This window comes from Salvelinus namaycush, chromosome 12 (genome assembly GCF_016432855.1).
Source record: "Salvelinus namaycush isolate Seneca chromosome 12, SaNama_1.0, whole genome shotgun sequence".
Lineage (NCBI taxonomy): Eukaryota > Metazoa > Chordata > Actinopteri > Salmoniformes > Salmonidae > Salvelinus > Salvelinus namaycush.
Genome location: NC_052318.1, coordinates 11,090,121 through 11,111,496, shown reverse-complemented (window position 1 = coordinate 11,111,496; position 21,376 = coordinate 11,090,121).

Sequence of the window (21,376 nt, the reverse complement as noted above, 5' to 3'; positions counted from 1 at the left end):
CGAGCCAGGCCTAAGTGCCCAAAATCAGTGCCCGACCTCACTAATGCTCTTGTGGCTGAATGAAAGCAAGTCGCCGCAGCAATGTTCCAACATCTAGTGGAAATCCTTCCCAGAAGAGTGGAGGTTGTTATTGGAGCAAAGGGGGGGGACCAACTCTATATTAATGCCCATTATTTTGGAATGAGATGTTGGAAGAGCGTCCACATACTTATGGCCATGTAGTGTATGTAGGCATGTACTAATGAGAACTGTCAGCTCAGTGGGCGATTGATTTACTTGTAAAACAAAAACAAAATATTATCCAGTGATATTAAATATTTTGCCCTTGTTTATCGGACAATACGGTCATTGAGCTGGATTTATGAGGGAGGGCCTTGTAATCGTTTCACTGCGGCTGGGGCTAGTCTGTGTGAAACTGGGAAAGGCGGGGTTAATTAAACCAATCCAAAACAAATAAATGTTTGGCAACCCATGAAAGGCTGTGGGAAACGTTCTGAGATTGAACCGGCTTTGGAATCCTAAACCTCAAGCTTTGATGGTTTTGACTTGATTCAGAGACTGAAAACAGAGATTGGATGTTCCAACTGGTGCTGAACTGTTTCACCTCTTTTTATAACCAAACAGGGATGGTTATAGCTGACAAGCTGACATTTCCCTTCACCCTGGATAATGTTATTACATGGAAATACTATCAGGAGATAAGCTACTGTATTACACATTACACAGGAAGCTGCTGTGTTACATAGGAAGCTGCTGTATTACACAGGAAGCTACAGTATTACACAGGAAGCTACAGTATTACACAGGAAACTACTGTATTACACAGGAAGCTCCTGTATTAGACAGGAAGCTGCAGGACGATGTTGTGATGATAGTGTGGTAGTTATATCCTTGCAGAAAATAAACAATGAACCTTGAACAAGGTGATTCATAGTCAGCTAACTCTGTCCCTGTAATGACAAGCGAAACCCAACCCTAAACCATACTTACTCATGTATTTGGGAGAGAGAGTTTGGTGAGAGTTTGTATGTGTGAGAAATAGATTTGAACAGGCTGCTTCTCACAGTATATCATCTAGTTATGGATAAATCCTGGGAACAAACATTCTCCCAGGCCTGGTCGGCTACATTTAATTTACAGTGAAGTCACCCTGGAAGCGCTACACAATCAAACAGGCAAAACGCCAGTACAGAGACAAAGTGGAGTCGCAATTCAAGACGTATGTGGCAGGGACTACAAAAGGAAAACCAGCCACGTCGCGGCTGTTCGTTTTGCTTCCGGAGAAGCTACAGTGCCTTGCAAAAGTATTCATCCCCCTTGGCGTTTTTCCTATTTTGTTGCATTACAACCTGTAATTTAAATTGATTTTTATTTGGATTTCATGTAATGGATATACACAAAATAGTCCAAATTGATGAAGTGAAATTCAAAAAAGAACTTGTTTAAAAAAATTCAAAGAAATATAAACAGAAAAGTGGTGCATGCATATGTATTCACCCCCTTTGCTATGAAGCTCCTAAATAAGATATGGTGCAACCACTTACCTTCAGAAGTCACATAATTAGTTAAATAAAGTCCACCTGTGTGCTATCTAAGTGTCACATGATCTGTCACATGATCTCAGTATACATACACCTGTTCTGAAAGGCCCCAGAGTCAGCAACGCCACTAAGCAAGGGGCACCACCAAGCAAGCGCCACTACAGATCAGGGTTAGAAGTACAGATCAGGGTTGGGTTATAAAAAAATATCCGAAACTTTGAGCATCCCACGGAGCACCATTAAATCCATTATTAAAAAATGGAAAGAATATGGCACCACAACAGACCTGCCAAGAGAGGTCCAGGTCCACCAAAACTCACGGACCAGGCAAGGAGGGCATTAATCAGAGAGACAACAAACAGACCAAAGATAACCCTGAAGGAGCTGCAAGGCTCCACAGCGGAGATTGGAGTATCTCTCCATAGGAGCACTTTAAGCCGTACACTTCACAGAGCTGGGTTTTACAGAAGAATGGCCAGAAAAAGCCATTGCTTAAAGAAAGAAATAAGCAAACACGTTTGGTGTTCGCCAAAAGGCGTGGGAGACTCCCCAAACATATGGAAGAAGGTACTCAGGTCAGATGAGACTAAATCTGAGCTTTTTGGACATCAAGGAAAACGCTATGTCTGGCGCAAACTCAACACCTCACATCACCCCGAGAACACCATCCCCACAGTGAAGCATGGTAGTGGCAGCATCATGCTGTGGGGATGTTTTTCATCGGCAGGGACTGGGAAACTGGTCAGAATTGAAGGAATGATGGACGGCGCTAAATACAGGGAATTCTTGAGGGAAACCTGTTTCAGTCTTCCAGAGATTTGAGACTGGGACGGAGGAACCATTGTTCCTGTACCCAAGAAAGCAAAGGTAAATGGACTAAATGACTATCGCCCGTAGCACTCACTTCTGTCATCATGAAGTGCTTTGAGAGGCTAGTTAAGGATCATATCACCTCCACCTTACCTGCCACACTAGACCCACTTCAGTTTGCTTATCGCCCCAATAGATCCACAGACAATGCAATTGCCATCGCACTGCACACTGCACTATCCCATCTGGACAAGAGGAATACCTATGTAAGAATGCTGTTCATTGACTATAGCTCAGCATTCAACACCATAGTACACTCCAAGCTCATCATTAAGCTCGGGGCCCTGGGTCTGAACCCCGCCCTGTGCTACTGGGTTCTGGACTTCCTGACGGGCCGCCCCCCAGGTGGTGAAGGTAGGAAACAACACCTCCACTTCGCTGAACCTCAACACAGGGGCCCCACAAGGCTGCGTGCTCAGCTCCCTCCTGTACTCCCTGTTCACCCATGATTGCATGGCCACGCACGCCTCCAATGCAATCATCAAGTTTGCAGATGACACAACAGTAGTAGGCCTGATTACCAACAATGACGAGACAGCCTACAGGGAGGAGGTGAGGGCCCTGGGAGAGTGGTGCCAGGAAAATAACCTCTCACTCAACGTCAACAAAACAAAGGAGCTGATCGTGGACTTCAGGGAACAGCAGAAGGAGCACGCCCCTATCCACATCGGCGGGACCACAGTGGAGAAAGTGGAAAGCTTCAAGTTCCTCGGCGTACACATCACTGACGATCTGAAAAGGGTCCACCCAGACTGCTTGCTGTTCTGTACCTTGAGAGACTGGCATGCATAGTATAAATACTATGCATGCCAGTCTCTCTTGGCTAAGAGCTGAGGAGAGACTGACTGCATCACTTCTTCTTTTTATAAGAAACAATGTGTTGAAAATCCCAAATTGTTTGCATAGTCAACTTACACACAGCTCTGACACACACACACACACACTTATCCCACCAGACATGCCACCAGGGGTCTTTTCACAGTCCCCAAATCCAGAACAAATTCAAGAAAGTGTACAGTATTATATAGAGCCCTAATTGCATGGAACTTCCTTCCATCTCATATTGCACAAATAAACAGCAAACCTGGTTTAAAAAATAGATAAAGCAACACCTCGCGGCACAATGCCTCTCCCATATTTGACCTAGATAGTTTGTGTGTATGCATTGATATGTAGGCTGCGTGTGCCTTTAAAAAAAATGTATGTAGTTCTGTGCTTGAGTTGTTCTTGTCTATTGATGTCATTCTGTATTATGTTTCATGTTTTGTGTGCACCCCAGGAAGAGTAGCTGCTGCTTTGGCAACAGCTAATGGGAATCCTAATAAAGTACCAAATACCACACAGACAGTGTGGCGAAGAAGAAGTAACAGCGCCTCTTCAACCTCAGAAGGCTGAAGAAAATTGTCTTGGGCCCCTAAAACCCTCAAACTTTTACAGATGCACAATTGAGAATATCCTGTCGGGCTGTATCACCTCCTGGTACGGCAACTGCACTGCCCCAAATTGCAGGGCTCTCCAGAGGGTGGTGCGGTCTGCCCGACGCATTACCGGGGGAAAACTACCTGCCCTCCAGGACAGCTACAGCACCCGATGTCACAGGAAGGCCAAAAAGAATATCAAGGAGATCAACCACCCGAGCCAAGGCCTGTTCACCCCGCTATCATCCAGAAGGTGAAGTCAGTACAGGTGCATCAAAACTGGGACCGAGAGACTGAAAAACAGCTTCTATCTCAAGGCCATCAGACTGTTATATAGCCATCACTAGCCGGCTTCCACCCGGTTACGCTACCCTGCACTTTAGAGGCTGCTGCCCTATATACATGGACTTGGAATCACTGGCCACTTTCATAATGGAACACATGCAGCTAACACAAATATTATGGAAATGTCTGCTCTACCCAAAATTACAACCAACTAATTACAGCATTACTGCAAAAATGGAAGAGGCAAGTAAGGAACTTGTCTGTCAGCCCTGCATTTTTTGATTTATTTAACTAGGTAAGTCAGTTAAGAACAAATTCTTATTGTCAATGACGGGCTAGTGGGTTAACTGCCTTGTACTGCCTTGTTCAGGGGCAGAATAACAGATTTTTACCTTGTCAGCTCTAGGATTCGATCTTGCAACTTTTCAGTTACTAGTCCAACGCTCTAACCACTAGGCTACCTGCCGCTCTGCATTAAAGACCAAAATTGGTTAAAAATGGTGATAGATAAAAATATATACCAATTTCATTTAAGGTCCAAAAAATTTACAGCTGTGCCATATAGATTGCAAAAATAGTTGGGAAGAGATTTGATTTACAGATTCCATGGCACATGGTTTATGAAATGACTCAAAACTTAGAATTTTTCAATTTATATTATACAAAATTCTTGCAACCAATAGAATGTTATGGGGGATACAACCTTCCCAGCTCTGCAGATTTTGCTGCGAGGAGGCAGAGTCATTAGATCATTTATTTTGGTACTGTCCATATGTAGCTCGTTTTTTGTCACAGGTCTAGGAATGGCTGAATAATCGCAACATTTACCTGGAGCTAACACAGCAGATTGCAATACTGGGTGATTTGAAAAGTCATAGTTAAATCGATCAATAATATAATAATTATTTTGGCAAAAATGTGTATTTTTAATTTACAACCTGTAGAAACTATGAGAATAGAAAGGTTCAGAACTTTTGTGAAGCATCACAGCACAGTTAACAATATATGGCAAATAGAAATCCAATATGGATGGTGTTAAGAAATAGATGGGAGGGGTTGAATGGAGCTGAAGGGTGGGACTAATAACAACAAGATAACAAATGTAAAACATACTGGGTCTGTAAAATGCATATAGGTTCAGAACTTTTGTGAAATAGCACACTGGATGGACATCAGAAAAAGAGGAAGAACAGGACTAAAAACAAATCAAATATAACTATTGTAAAATAGATTGTGTCCATAAAATGTATAAGCTGGAAGCAGAAGCCTAAGTGTTATTGTTCATTAGTTTACTCCAATTAGGGGATATATATATAAAATATATATATATATATATTTATTTCACACACAAATATATGTGTATATATATATATATATATATATATATATATATATATATATATATATATATATATAAAAAATAATAATAATATATATATTTATTTCACATACAAATATATATGTGTGTATATATATTTTTATATATATATATATATATATATATATATATATATATATATATATATATATATATATATATACAGTGGGGCAAAAAAGTATTTAGTCAGCCACCAATTGTGCAAGTTCTCCCACTTAAAAATATGAGAGAGGCCTGTAATTTTCATCATAGGTACACTTCAACTATGACAGACAAAATGAGAAAAAAAAATCCAGAAAATCACATTGTAGGATTTTTAATGAATTTATTTGCAAATTATGGTGGAAAATAAGTATTTGGTCACCTACAAACAAGCAAGATTTCTGGCTCTCACAAACCTGTAACTTCTTCTTTAAGAGGCTCCTCTGTCCTCCACTCGTTACCTGTATTAATGGCACCTGTTTGAACTTGTTATCAGTATAAAAGACACCTGTCCACAACCTCAAACAGTCACACTCCAAACTCCACTATGGCCAAGACTAAAGAGCTGTCAAAGGACACCAGAAACAAAATTGTAGACCTGCACCAGGCTGGGAAGACTGAATCTGCAATAGGTAAGCAGCTTGGTTTGAAGAAATCAACTGTGGGAGCAATTATTAGGAAATGGAAGACATACAAGACCACTGATAATCTCCCTCGATCTGGGGCTCCACGCAAGATCTCACCCCGTGGGGTCAAAATGATCACAAGAACGGTGAGCAAAAATCCCAGAACCACACAGGGGGACCTAGTGAATGACCTGCAGAGAGCTGGGACCAAAGTAACAAAGCCTACCATCAGTAACACACTACGCCGCCAGGGACTCAAATCCTGCAGTGCCAGACGTGTCCCCCTGCTTAAGCCAGTACATGTCCAGGCCCGTCTGAAGTTTGCTAGAGAGCATTTGGATGATCCAGAAGAAGATTGGGAGAATGTGATATGGTCAGATGAAACCAAAATATAACTTTTTGGTAAAAACTCAACTCGTCGTGTTTGGAGGACAAAGAATGCTGAGTTGCATCCAAAGAACACCATACCTACTGTGAAGCATGGGGGTTGAAACATCATGCTTTGGGGCTGTTTTTCTGCAAAGGGACCAGGATGACTGATCCGTGTAAAGGAAAGAATGAATGGGGCCATGTATCGTGAGATTTTGAGTGAAAACCTCCTTCCATCAGCAAGGGCATTGAAGCTGAAACGTGGCTGGGTCTTTCAGCATGACAATGATCCCAAACACACCGCCCGGGCAACGAAGGAGTGGCTTCATAAGAAGCATTTCAAGGTCCTGGAGTGGCCTAGCCAGTCTCCAGATCTCAACCCCATAGAAAATCTTTGGAGGGAGTTGAAAGTCCGTGTTGCCCAGCAACAGCCCCAAAACATCACTGCTCTAGAGGAGATCTGCATGGAGGAATGGGCCAAAATACCAGCAACAGTGTGTGAAAACCTTGTGAAAACTTACAGAAAACGTTTGACCTCTGTCATTGCCAACAAAGGGTATATAACAAAGTATTGAGATAAACTTTTGTTATTGACCAAATACTTATTTTCCACCAAAATTTGCAAATAAATTTATAAAAAATCCTACAATGTGATTTTCAGGATTTTTTTCTTCTCATTTTGTCTGTCATAGTTGAAGTGTACCTATGATGAAAATTACAGGCCTCTCTCATCTTTTTAAGTGGGAGAACTTGCACAATTGGTGGCTGACTAAATACTTTTTTGCCCCACTGTATATATATATATATATATATATATATATATATATATATATATATATATATATATATATATATATATATATTTACAGTTGAAGTCGGAAGTTTACATACACCTTAGCCAAATACATTTAAACTCAGTGTTTCCACAATTCCTGACATTTAATCCAAGTAAAAATTCCCTGTTTTAGGTCAGTTAGGATCACCACTTTATTTTAAGAATGTGAAATGCCAGATGAATTGTTGAGAGAATTATTTATTTCAGCTTTTATTTCTTTCATCACATTATTTGCTAGCACAGCATTTGCTAGCATTGCCTTTAAATTACTTAACTTGGGTCAAACGTTTTGGGAAGCCTTCCACAAGCTTCCCACAATAAGTTGGGTGAATTTTGTCCCATTCCTCCAGACAGAGCTGGTGTAACTGAGTCAGGTTTGTAGGCCTCCTTGCTCGCACATGCTTTTTCAGTTCTGCCCACAAATTTTCTATAGGATTGAGGTCAGGGCTTTGTGATGGCCACTCCAATACCTTGACTTTGTTGTACTTAAGCCATTTTGCCACAACTTTGGAAGTATGCTTGGGGTCATTTTCTATTTGGAAGACCCATTCGCGACCAAGCTTTAACTTCCTGACTGATGTCTTGAGATGTTGCTTCAATATATCCACATAACTTTCCCTACCTCATGATGCCATCTATTTTGTGACGTGCACCAGTCCCTCCTGCAGCAAAGCACCCCCACAACATGATGGTGCCACCCCCGTGCTTCACGGTTGGGATAGTGTTCTTCGGCTTGCAAGCCTCCCCCTTTTTCTGATGGTCAATATGGCCAAACAGTTCCATTTTTGTTTCATCAGACCAGAGGACATTTCTCAGAAAAGTACGATCTATGTCCCCATGTGCAGATGCAAACCATATTCTGGCATTTTTATGACGGTTTTGGAGCAGTGGCTTCTTCCTTGCTGAGTGGCCTTTCAGGTTATGTCGATATAGGACTCATTTTACTGTTGATAAAGATACTTTTGTACCGGTTTCCACCAACATCTTCAAAAGGTCCTTTCCTGTTGTTCTGGGATTGATTTGCACTTTTCGCACCAAAGTACGTTCATCTCTAGGAGACAGAACGCGTCTCCTTCCTGAGTGGTATGACGGCTGCGTGGTCCCATGGTGTTTATACTTGCATACTATTGTTTGTACAGATGAACGTGGTACATTCAGGCATTTGGAAATTGCTCCCAAAGATGAACCAGACTTGTGGAGGTCTACAATTGTTTTTCTGAGGTCTTGGCTGATTTCTTTTGATTTTCCCATGATGTCAAGCAAAGAGGCACTGAATTTGAAGGTAGGCACAGGTACAGGTACACCTCCAATTGACTCAAATGATGTCAATTAGCCTATCAGAAGCTTCTAAAGCCATGACATAATTGTTTGGAATTTTCCAAGCTGTTTAAAAGGCACAGTCAACTTAGTGTATGTAACTTCTGACCCACTGGAATCGTGATACAGTGAAGTGGAATAATCTGTCTGTAAACAATTGTTGGAAAAATTACTTGTGTCATGCACAAAGTAGATGTCCTAACCGACTTGCCAAAACTATAGTTTGTTAACAAGAAATGTGTGGAGTGGTTGAAAAACGAGTTTTAATGACTCCAACCTAAGTGTATGTACACTATCGACTTCAACTGTATATTTACCTCAAACATATATGGGAGATTGGAAATGATGCAGACAATTACATTGATGGTAGCTACAATCTATCCACCCCCTAAGAATAAAAAATACAAATAAATAAAAATACAAAAACAAAATGGATCACTTGTCACTTTAATAATGTTTACATACTGCTTTACTCATCTCATATGTATATACTGTATTCTATTTTACTGTATTTTAGTCAATCCCACTCCGACATTGCTCAATCTAATATTTATATATTTCTTGAATCCATTATTTTACATGTGTACCGGCTGTCGTCGGTGGAAGAAGGTGAGGACCAAGGTGCAGCGTGGTAAGTGTTCATGATATTTAATAAGAATCAAAACTGAACACGGAATAACAAAACAACAAAGAAACAACCGAAACAGTTCTGTCTGGTGCAGACACACAAAGACTGAAAATAACCACCCACAAAACACAATAGAAAACAGGCTACCTAAATATGGTTCTCAATCAGGAACAACGATTGACAGCTGCCTCTGATTGAGAACCATATCAGGCCAAACACAGAAATAGAAAATCATAGAAAAACTAACATAGACAACCCACCCAACTCACGCCCTGACCACACTAAAACAAAGAAATAACTAAAGAACTAGGGTCAGAACGTGACAGTACCCCCCCCCCCCAAAGGTGCGGACTCCGGCCGCAAAACCTGAACCTATAGGGGAGGGTCTGGGTGGGCATTTGTCCGCGGTGGCGGCTCTGGCGCTGGACGTGGACCCCACTCCACCATTGTCTTAGTCCGCTTCAGTAGCGTCCTTTGAGCTGCGACCCTCGCCGCCGACCTTGGCCTGGAAACCCTAATAAATGGGCCCACGGGACTGAGGGACACCTCTGGACTGAAGAACGCCTCTGGACTGAGGGTCAGCTCCGGACTGAGGGGCGGCTCCGGACTGAGGGGCGGCTCCGGACTGAAAGGCGGCTCCGGACTGACGGGCGGCTCCGGACTGACGGGCGGCTCTGGCAGCTCCTGACTGGCGGGCGGCTCTGGCAGCTCCTGACTGGCGGGCAGCTCCTGACTGGCGGGCGGCTCTGGCGGCTCCTGACTGGCGGGCGGCTCTGGCGGCTCCTGACTGGCGGGCGGCTCTGGCGGCTCCTGACTGGCGGGCGGCTCTGGCGGCTCCTGACTGGCGGGCGGCTCTGGCGGCTCCTGACTGACGGGCGGCTCTGGCGGCTCAGGACAGACAGGCGGCTCTGGACAGACGGGCGGCTCAGGCGGCGCTGGACAGACGGGCGGCTCAGGCGGCGCTGGACAGACGGGCGGCGCTGGACAGACAGGCGGCGCTGGACAGACGGGCGGCTCAGGCGGCGCTGGACAGACGGGCGGCTCAGGCGGCGCTGGACAGACGGGCGGCTCAGGCGGCGCAGGACAGACGGGCCGCTCAGGCGGCGCTGGACAGACGGGCGGCTCAGGCGGAGCTGGACAGACGGGCGGCTCAGGCGGTGCTGGACAGACGGGCGGCTCAGGCGGCGCTGGACAGACGGGCAGCTCAGGCGGCGCTGGACAGACGGGCAGCTCAGGCGGTGCTGGACAGACGGAAGCACCTGTAGTAAGGAGACAGAGAGACAGCCTGGTGCGGGGGGCTGCCACCGGAGGGCTGGTGCGTGGAGGTGGTACCGGACAGACCGGACCATGGAGGCGCACTGCAGGTCTTGAGCACCGAACCTGTCCAACCCTACCTGGCTGAATGCTCCCCGTAGCCAAGCCAGTGCGGCGAGGTGGAATAGGCCGCACTGGGCTGTGTTGGCGAACCAGGGACACCATACGTAGGGCTGGTGCCATGTACCCCGGCCCGAGGAGACGCACTGGAGACCAGATGCGTTGAGTCGGCTTCATGGCACCTGGCTCGATGCCCACTCTAGCCCGGCCGATACGAGGCGCTGGTATGTACCGCACCGGGCTATGCCTGCTCACCGGGGACACCGTGCGCCTCATGGCATAACACGGTGCCTGCCCAGTCCCTCTCTCTCCAAGGTAATCACGGGGAGCTGGCGCAGGTCTCCTACCTGACTTCGCCACACTCCCCGTGTGCCACCCCCCAAGAAATTTTTGAGGCTGCCTCTCGGGCTTCCTTGCCAGCCGTGTTCCCACATACCGCTGGTTCCTCTCTCCGGCTGCCTCTGCTCTCCTAGCTGCCTCCACCTGTTCCCATGGAAGGCGATCCCTTCCCGCCAGGATCTCCTCCCATGTGTAGACTCCCTTGCCGTCCAGAACGTCCTCCCATGTCCAGGAGTCCTGAGATCGCTGCTGCCCGATACCACGCTGCTTGGTCCTTTTTTGGTGGGTGGTTCTGTAACGGCTGTCGTCGGTGGAAGAAGGTGAGGACCAAGGTGCAGCGTGGTAAGTGTTCATGATATTTAATAAGAATCAAAACTGAACACTGAATAACAAAACAACAAAGAAACAACCGAAACAGTTCTGTCTGGTGCAGACACACAAAGACTGAAAATAACCACCCACAAAACACAATAGAAAACAGGCTACCTAAATATGGTTCTCAATCAGGGACAACGATTGACAGCTGCCTCTGATTGAGAACCATATCAGGCCAAACACAGAAATAGAAAATCATAGAAAAACTAACATAGACAACCCACCCAACTCACGCCCTGACCACACTAAAACAAAGAAATAACAAAAGAACTAGGGTCAGAACGTGACAACATGTGTGTATTGTTGTTGTGAATTGTTAGATACTACTGCACTGTTGGAGTTAGGAACACAAGCATTTCACTACACCCACAATAACATCTGCTAACTATATGTGACCAATAAAATGTGATGAAATCTGTTGTGGTTTCATGGAGGGCTACATTACAGGTTTGCTCTGGCAATGACAGAAAAAGATTAACCAACATACTGTATATCAATCAACTGTTGTTATTTCTCTAGATTTTCTAAACTAGCACAACTGAAAACATTCATTGAGGCTAGATTGATATCTTATCTATAACACTGTAAAAATAGAAAGGTTCAAAACACCATGTAATGAAACCATGAAAAGTAGTGCATCTAACCTGAGATCTGGTGTTTGGAGGGTGTTTGAATGTAAACCCAATGTAAGTGTTATGATACACAAAAAGTATTCTAAAACAGAATAGAAGTACTCTGAAACACCCAAAATTGTTCTTCAATCTGAATATTGGTGTTTTTAAGAGTGTGAAAACACTTTTGGAGGGTTTCAGTGCATGTAAAAGGCAGCATCAAAACATAGAATACATTTTTTTTTTTGCATACTGTGTCTATCATACAATCAAATTGTATTTAGAAAACAATCAAATTATGAATGCAAATGGTTTATAGCCTAAATATTGATTGATAATAAGAGCCTTTGGAGAATATTTTTTGTGAAATTCCTTCACTTTTTAATTGCTTTATTTAGACAGATTAGAAACAGGAGACAGAGAAGGAATGAAAGTGGGACAAGCGGAATCCGGAATTGGACCCCCGACTTCAGATTGCATAGTGGAGAAAGTACGGTGGGATTCGAAATGGTCGGTGATCTGTTTGTTAACTTGGCTTTCGAAGATTTAAGAAAAGGCAGGGCAGGATGGATATAGGTCTATAACTGTTTGGGTCTAGAGTTTCTCTCCCTTTGAAGAGGGGGATGACCGCGGAAGCGTTCCAATCTTTGGTGATCTCAGATGATGCGAAAGAGAGGTTGAATAGGCTAGTAATAGGGGTTGCAACAATTTCAGCTGTCTGGATTTGGGTGAAGGAGAAGAGGGGGAGGGGGGGGGGGGGGGGGGGGGCTTGGGCAAGTTGCTGCAGGGGGTGCTGAGATGTTGGCTGGGGTAGGGGTAGCCAGGAGGAAAGCGTGGCCAGGCGTAGAAAAATGCTTATTGAAACTATTGATTATCGTAGCTTTATCGGTGGTGACAGTGTTTCCTATCCTCAGTGCAGTGGGCAGCTGGGAGGAGGCGCTTTAATTCCCCATGGGCTTTACATGGTCCCAAAACATTTTGGAATTAGTGCTACAGGATGCAAATTTCTGTTTGAAAAAGCTAGCCTTAGCTTTCCTAACTGACTGAGTATATTGGCTCCTGACTTCCCTGAAAAGTTGCATATCACGGGGGCTATTCGATGCTAATGCAGGACGCCACAGGATGTTTTTGTGCTGGTCAAGGGATGCACGTATGCACGTTTGAAGAAAGAAAAGTGTACTTCTATATAAGTATTAAGCAGCTTGTTGTGCTATTTGGTGTAATGGATCATGATGAACAAATATCAAAACTGTCAGAGGGCCTACCGAGTGGCGCAGTGGTCTAAGGCACTGCATCGCAGTGCTAGAGGTGTCACTACAGACCCGGGTTCGATCCTAGGCTGTGTCAGAGCCGGCTGTGACTGGGAGACCAATGAGGCGGCGCACAATTGGGTTAGGGGAGGGTTTGGCCGACCGGGATTTCCTTGTACCATCGCGCTCTAGTGATTTCTTGTGGCGGGCCAGGCACCTGCAAGCTGATTTTAGTCACCAGCTAGACGGTGTTTCCTCTGACACATTGGTGCAGCTGGCTTCCGGGTTAAGCGAGCAGCTTGGCAGGGTTGTGTTTTGGAGGACGCATGGCTCTCGACCTTCGCCTCTCCCGAGTCCGTAGGTGTCACACCCTGATCTGTTTCACCTGTCCTCATTATTGTCTCCGCCCCCTCCAGGTGTCGGTTGTTTCCCCCAGTGTATTTATCCCTGTTTCCTGTCTCTCTGTGCCAGTTCGTCTTGTATGTTTCCAAGTCAACCAGCGTTTTTCCCGCTCTCCTGCTTTTTGCATTCTCCTTTTTCTAGTCCTCCCGGTTTTGACCCTTGCCTGTTTCTGGACTTTGTACCTGACCATTCTGCCTGCCTTGACCACGAGCCTGTCTGCCACTCTGTACGTCCTGGACTCGGATCTGGTTTTGACCTTTTTGCCTGTCCACGACCATTCTCTTGCCTACCCCTTTGAATAAATAAACATTGTAAGACTCCAACCATCTGCCTCCTGTGTCTGCATCTGCGTCTCGCCTTGTGCCTTGATAGTAGGGGAGTTGCATCGACGGGACAAGACTGTAACTACCAATAGGATATCACGAAAAAGGAGTACAAGATCAAAAAAAGTCTGACAAAATGATGTTCAATGATGAGACCACTCATTCCCACATTTCAAACTTGTATTGGTCAAGGTAAATACAGCAACTGGATTCTGGACTCCCTAAAGGCCAGACCCCAGGGGATGAGCAAGGTTGTCAGGTCTAGTTATAATTTCTAGGCCAATGACTACTCAAAACCTGTCCACAAGGCCTGAAAACTATCCCTGAAAAAAAAAATCTATAAAAGAGGAGTTGCCGCGTTTAGCCAATAAACCCTTTTTCCATAACGTTATCGAGCAAATTAAGGAATCTCAGTTTAACTTCTAATGACCTAAGAAGAAACATTTGGTTTTCCATCAAATGAATAATTACTAATAATAAAGGAATTTGAATATTTCGCAAGAGAAAACATAATTCACCCTTATTAAACTCCCCAAAAAACGCATGTTAGGCTATATTGTGCAAATATTAAGTGCCAGATGTTAAGACTACAAACCGTTATAAATGGCCTATTTGCGGGATTGACTTGTCATTTCAATAGGCATAGGCTAGGCCTACTGACTAAAATGTGGGTTTATGATTGTAATTCAACTTTGCCATGGTTTGGTTAGATAGATGCAGGTAGCCTATAGCCCCTGATAGGCCTACATCTAATTTCAGATGTAACGTCAGCCTAGGCAAGATATAAAATGAATGATTTAGCAGCTCGTTTAGTTCAAATTGACAGACTAATTTATTCAACATGAACAACGAGGTGATTTCGAGGTAAGAAGTGGTTCGTTGCCTACAGTAGCCTGCTGGAATAGGCTACTGAGGATGGGGTCATAATTTCAATCACTGAATCAAATATTAAAATATGGATATGAACTGAATAGGCATATGCTTGTCAATAACAGCCAGTGTTTTTTTTACCTGTAGCCTAATCTGACGGACTGTTACCTTCAATCTAATGCATTCTAATTTTTGTAATTGTATTTATTATGGATCCCCATTCACAACACACTGTGTGCCCTCAGGCCCCTACTCCACCACTACCACATATCTACATGACTAAATCCATGTGTATGTATAGTGCGTATGTTATCGTATGTGTGTGTGTGTGTGTATGCATGTGTCTGTGCCAATGTTTGTGTTGCTTCACGGTCCCCGCTGTACCATAAGGTGTTTTTTTATGTTTTTTAAATCAAATTTTACTGCTTGCGTCAGTTACTTGATGTGGAATAGAGTTCCATGTAGTCATGGCTCTCTGTAGTACTGTGTGACTCCCATAGTCTGCTCTGGACTTGGGAACTGTGAAGAGACCTCTTGTGGCATGTCTTGTGAGGTATGCATGGGTGTCCAAGCTGTGTGCCAGTAGTTTAGACAGACAGCTTGGTGCATTCAACATGTCAATACCTCTCATAAATAAAAGTAGTGATGAAGTAAATCTCTCCTCCACTTTCAGCCAGGAGAGATTGACATGCATATTATTAATATTAATAATAACAGCTGATCGGCAATTGCAATAGAACTGTGACCATGATCACAATTGATAACTTCCAATTTCATTAACTAAAGATGGCCATTAATAATTGCATAATAACACAAGGCTACAACAACAATAAACTGAAGTTATAGGCTATTTATTAACCCATAAGATTCTAAGCCCTGTCTAAACTTGTCACGCGGGACTAGGTGTGTGAGGAAGAATCAGGCGCAGAGAGCAGAGAGATCCACAGGGAAAAGTGCACTTTAATACGGCACAAAAGCAAGCCCACAACACAGGGCGCGGAAATAAATGGACCACCTAAAACACAGGGTACCAGGTCTAGAACACGAACACACCTAAATAACGCACACACGTAACACAAGAATAATCCCGCACAAAACAAGGGCAGGTAAACGTACTTTAAATAAGGAAGCCCATCAAGCACACAAATAGACACAGGTGCAACTAATAAGACAAAACAAACAGACAACGAAAAAGGGATCGGTGGCGGCTAGTAGGCCGGTGACGACGACCGCCGAGCACCGCCGGAACAGGCAGGGGAGCCAACTTCGGCTGAAGTCGTGACAAAGCTGGGGTAGGGGGGTTCTACTAAGCTATATGAAATTGTTTTAAGAAGGTTATACCAAGGATAATTTTGCCATTTGATTTAGAATTTGAAGACCCCTTGAAGTATCAAAGAAATGTATACAAATATTTTTATGAAAAAATATTTGTGGCCTTACTGCTGTTAGCCCATACAAACACATTGAATAACAAATTCACTACATATTCACTACATGGAACAACAGATAGTCCCCCCCGAAAACAAATCAAAAGGAAGTTTTGGAATCAAAAGTTTTTTTCTGAAGTGTCTGTCCTATATCTGAGAGATATAAGAAAGATCAGGAAATATTCTTCAATTTTTTTAAAACATGTATCTAACCCCTTATTTTTGGCAGTAAACAGTCTAAACCCTGTCTACGCCGGGGGGGGGGGGGGGGGGGGTTCTACTAAGCTACAGTGCCTTCGGAAAGTATTCAGACCCCTTGAAGTTTCCCACATTTTGTTACGTTACAAATGTATTAAAATAAAAAAACTGAAATACCTTACATACATAAGAATTCAGACCTTTTGCTATGAGACTCGAAATTGAGCTCAGGTGCATGCTGTTTCCATTGATCACCCTTGAGATGTTTCTACAACTTGATTGGAGTCCACCTGTTGTAAATTAAATTGATTGGACACGATTTGGAAAGGCTCACATCTGTCTATATAAGGTTCCACAGTTGACAATGTACGTCAGAAGAAAAAAAAAACATGAGGTCGAAGGAATTGTCCGTAGAGCTCCAAGACAGGATTATGTCGAGGCACAGATTTGGGGAAGGGAACCAAAAAATGTCTGCAGCATTGAAGGTCCCCAAGAACACAGTGGTCTCTATCATTCCTAAATGGAAGAAGTTTGGAACCACCAAGAGTCTTCCTAGAGCTGGCCGCCCGATCAAATTGAGCAATCGGGGGAGAAGGGCCTTGGTCAGGGAGGTGAACAGGAACCAGATGGTCACTCTGACAGAGCTCCAGAGTTCCTCTGTGGAGACGGGAGAACCTTCCAGAAGGACAATCATCTATGCAGCACTCCATAAATCAGGCCTTTATGATAGTGGCCAGATGGAAGCCACTCTTCAGTAAAAGGCAGATGACAGGCTGCTTGGAGTTTGCCAAAAGGCACCTAAAGGACTCTCAGACCATGAGAAATTAGATTCTCTGGTATGATGAAACCAAGATTGAACTCTTTGACCGGAATGCCTAGCATCACGTCTGGAAGAAACCTGTCACCATCCCTACGGTGAAGCATGGTGGTGGCAGCATCATGCTGTGGGGATGGTTTTCAGCAGCAGGGACTGGGAGACTAGTCACGATCGAGGGAAAGATGAACAGAGCAAAGTACAGAGAGATCCTTGATGAAAAGCTGCTCCAGAGCGCTCAGGACTTCAGACTGGGGTGAAGGTTCACCTTCCAACAGGACAACGATCCTAAGCACACAGCCAAGACAACGCAGGAGTGGCTTCGGGACAAGTCTCTGAATGTCCTTGAGTGGGCCAGCCAGAGCCAGGACTTCAACCCGATCGAACATCTCTGGGGAGACCTGAAAATAGCTGTGCAGCGACACTTCCCATCCAACCTGACAGATCTTGAGAGGATCTGCAGAGAAGAATGGGAGAAACTCCCAAAATACAGGGATGCAAAGCTTGTAGCGTCATACCCAAGAAGACTCAAGGCTGTAATCACTGCCAAAGGTGCTTCAACAAAGTACTGAGTAAAGGGTATGAATTCTTATGTTTTTAATTTTAATACATTTGCAAAAATGTCTAAAAACAGTTTTTTCTTTGTCATTAGGGGGTATTGTGTGTAGATTGATGAGGGGAAAAAACTATTTCAACCATTTTAGAAAAAGGCTGTAACGTAACAAAATGTGGAAAAAGTCAAGGGGTCTGAATACTTTCCAAATGCACCGTATATGGAATTGTTTTAAGAAGGTCATACCAATGATTATTTTGCTATTTGATTTTGAATTTTAAGACCCTTTGAAGTATAAAAAAAGAGACCCCTCCCCCAAAATATATTTTATAAACATTTTTATTTCACCTTACTGCTATTAGCCCATACAAATTAATTGAATTACAGATTCACTACAGAGAACAGATATTCCCCCCCCAAAAAATCTAAAGGAGGTTTGTTTGTGGGCAATTAAATAGAACTGTGACCATGATCAAAATTGATAACTTTGAATTTCATTAACTAAAGATGGCCATTAATAATTGCATAATAACACAGGCTACAACAACAATAAACTGAAGTTATAGGCAATTTTTATATCCATTTGCCAGCTCCAGGTAGGCTACACAAGTGGCAGGCCCCATCCACATCGACGGGGCAGCAGTGGAGCGGGTTGAGAGCTTCAAGTTCCTCGGTGTCCAAATCACTAAGGACTTAAAATGGTCCACACACACGCGCAGTCGTGAAGAAGGCGCCTCTTCCCCCTCAGGAGTTTGGAAAGGTTTGGCATGGGCCCTCAAAATCCTCAAAAAGTTCTAAAGCTGTACCATTGAGAGCATCTTGACTGGCTGCATCACCACTTGGTATGACAACAGCACCGCCCTCGATCGCATGGAGCTACAAAGGGTGGTGAGGACAGCCCAGTGCATCACTGGGGCAGAGCTCCCTGCCATCAGGACCTCTATATCAGGCGGTGTGAAAGGAAGGCCCGGAAAAATCGTTAAAGACTCCAGCCACCCAAGCCATAGTAGACTGTTTCTCTGCTTCCGCATGGCAAGCGGTACATCAAGATGTGACAAGGCATTCGTTATTGAGAGACGCAAGCCTCCTCAAAGCTATCACATATGCCATGCTTTGAAGTAGACAACATCTCCTTTTGTTGTCTGAGTTCTTCACACTTTCCATTGAAAAAACAATAGATTGTAGATAGAGGAACATTTCTCAGTGGTGTTACGCAACAAGCAAAAGATACAGCAAGTTTCCATTGCGTAACCGTCTGGAAGTTATGGTCCATTATGGCTTCTCAGTTGCTGTTCGAAAATATGTTCATTTCAAAAGTATGATTGATTCAATTGTCATTTCTCTGTTCTAGGCTACATCTTGTCAAGGTACTATAGTACTAACTTGATAATGAATCTTAACTAGGGCTTTGGTTCTTTGTTTATTTTGTGGTCCAACCTTACCTAAAGGTGCAAATGGCACCAACACATTAACCAGAGTTACTTGCCAGGCAGCAGCAGAGTCATGAAATTAAGTTCAGGCATAGAGATACCATTCCATTCTTTGCCCCTTTGATGTGCAGCAGACACCTGGGGGGGGGGGGGGGGGATATATGGAGGATCTGTTGATTAGATGATCACATATTCAGTACACATGTTGATGTTAAGTGCACTGAGGTGCAGGCCTCTCTGATATAGTGGCCGTTCAATAGCTTCAATACTGCAAATCTCTCACTTCTCTGAGCCAAACCTCTACTGTGATTATCAATGGAAAAAATATCAAAATTGTTTCATGTTGAACATTTTTGATTTGACACCTTGGCTCTTGGTTTATATTTAGTAAACCAGACATATTGATAACATATCTACGGAATGCTAAATAACCCATGTAATTATTGGCCTACCACAGTGATACACTTTAGGGCAGGGATCATTAGCAATATTCAGCCTTGGGCCAACTCTTTCTTTAGCGGATGGTCAGGGGGCCCAAACATAATTACAAATCATTTGTGGACTGGAAATTGAGCGCAAGAAGTCCAAAAAGTAATATTTTACTAAAACATAATCATTTCAAACCTTGCTTACTTTTGTATACGATCACATACACTGAATGTACAAAACATTCCAAGACAGAGAAGGTGAATCCAGGTGAAAGCTATGATCCCTTATTGATGTCACGTGTTAAATTCAATTCAAATCAGAGTAGATGAAGTTTAGGATATAGATTAAAGAAGGATTTTTAAGCCTTGAGACAATTGAGACATGGATTGTGTATGTGTGCCATTCAGAGGGTGAAATGGCAAGACAAAATATTTAAGTGCCTTTGAACGGGGTTTGGTAGTAGGTGCCAGGAACGGTCCACTACCCAAAGGACATCCAGCCAACTTGACACAACTGTGGGAAGCCTTGGAGTCAACATAGGTCAGCATCCCTGTGGAACGCTTTCAACCCTTTGTAGAGTCCATGCCCCGACGAATTGAGGCTGTTCTGTACAGCACTTTGAGATATCAGCTGATGTAAGAAGGGCTATATAAATACATTTGATTTGATTTGATAGCCCTAATTGGTAAAAGACCAAGTCCATATTATGGCAAGAACAGCTCAAATAAGCAAAGAGAAATGACAGTCCATCATTACTTTAAAACATGAAGGTCAGTCAATTCGGAACATTTCAAGAACTTTTAAAGTTTCTTGTGTAGTCGCAAAATCATAAAGCGCTATGACGAAACTGGCTCTCATGAGGACCACCACAGGAAAGGAAGACCGAGAGTTACCTCTGCTGCAGAGGATAAGTTCATTAGAGTTACCAGCCTCAGAAATTGCAGCCCAAATAAATGCTTCACAGAGTTCAAGTAACAGACACATCTCAACATCAACGGTTCAGAGGAGACTGCGTGAATCAGGCCTTCATCGTCGAATTGCTGCAAAGAAACCACTACTAAAGGACACCAATAAGAAGAAGAGACTTGCTTGGGCCAAGAAACACGAGCAATGGACATTAGACCGTTGGAAATTTGTCCTTTCGCCTGGAGTACAAATTGGCGATTTTTGGTTCCAACCGCCATGTCTTTGTGAGACACGGTGTGGGTGAAAGGATGATCTCCGCATATGTAGTTCCCACCATAAAGCATGGAGGAGGATGTGTTATGATGTGGGGGTGCTTTACTGGTGACACTGTCTGTGATGTATTTAGAATTCAAGGCACACTTAACCAGCATGGCTACCACAGCATTCTGCAGTGATACGCCATCCCATCTGGTTTGGGCTTAGTCCCACTATCATTTGTTTTTCAACAGGACAATGACCCAACACACCTCCAGGCTGTGTAAGGGCTATTTTACCAAGAAGGAGTGATGGAGAGTTGCATCAGATGACATGGCCTCCACAATCCCCCGACCTCAACCAAATTGAGATAGTTTGGGATGAGTCGGACAGCAGAGTGAAAGAAAAGCAGTCAACAAAGTCTCAGCATATGTGGGAACTCCATCAAGACTGTTGAAAAAGCATTCCATGTGAAGCTGGTTGAGAAAATTCCAAGAGTGTGCAAAGCTGTCATCAAGGCAAAGGGTGGATATTTGAAGAGAATCTCAAATATAAAATATATTTTGATTTA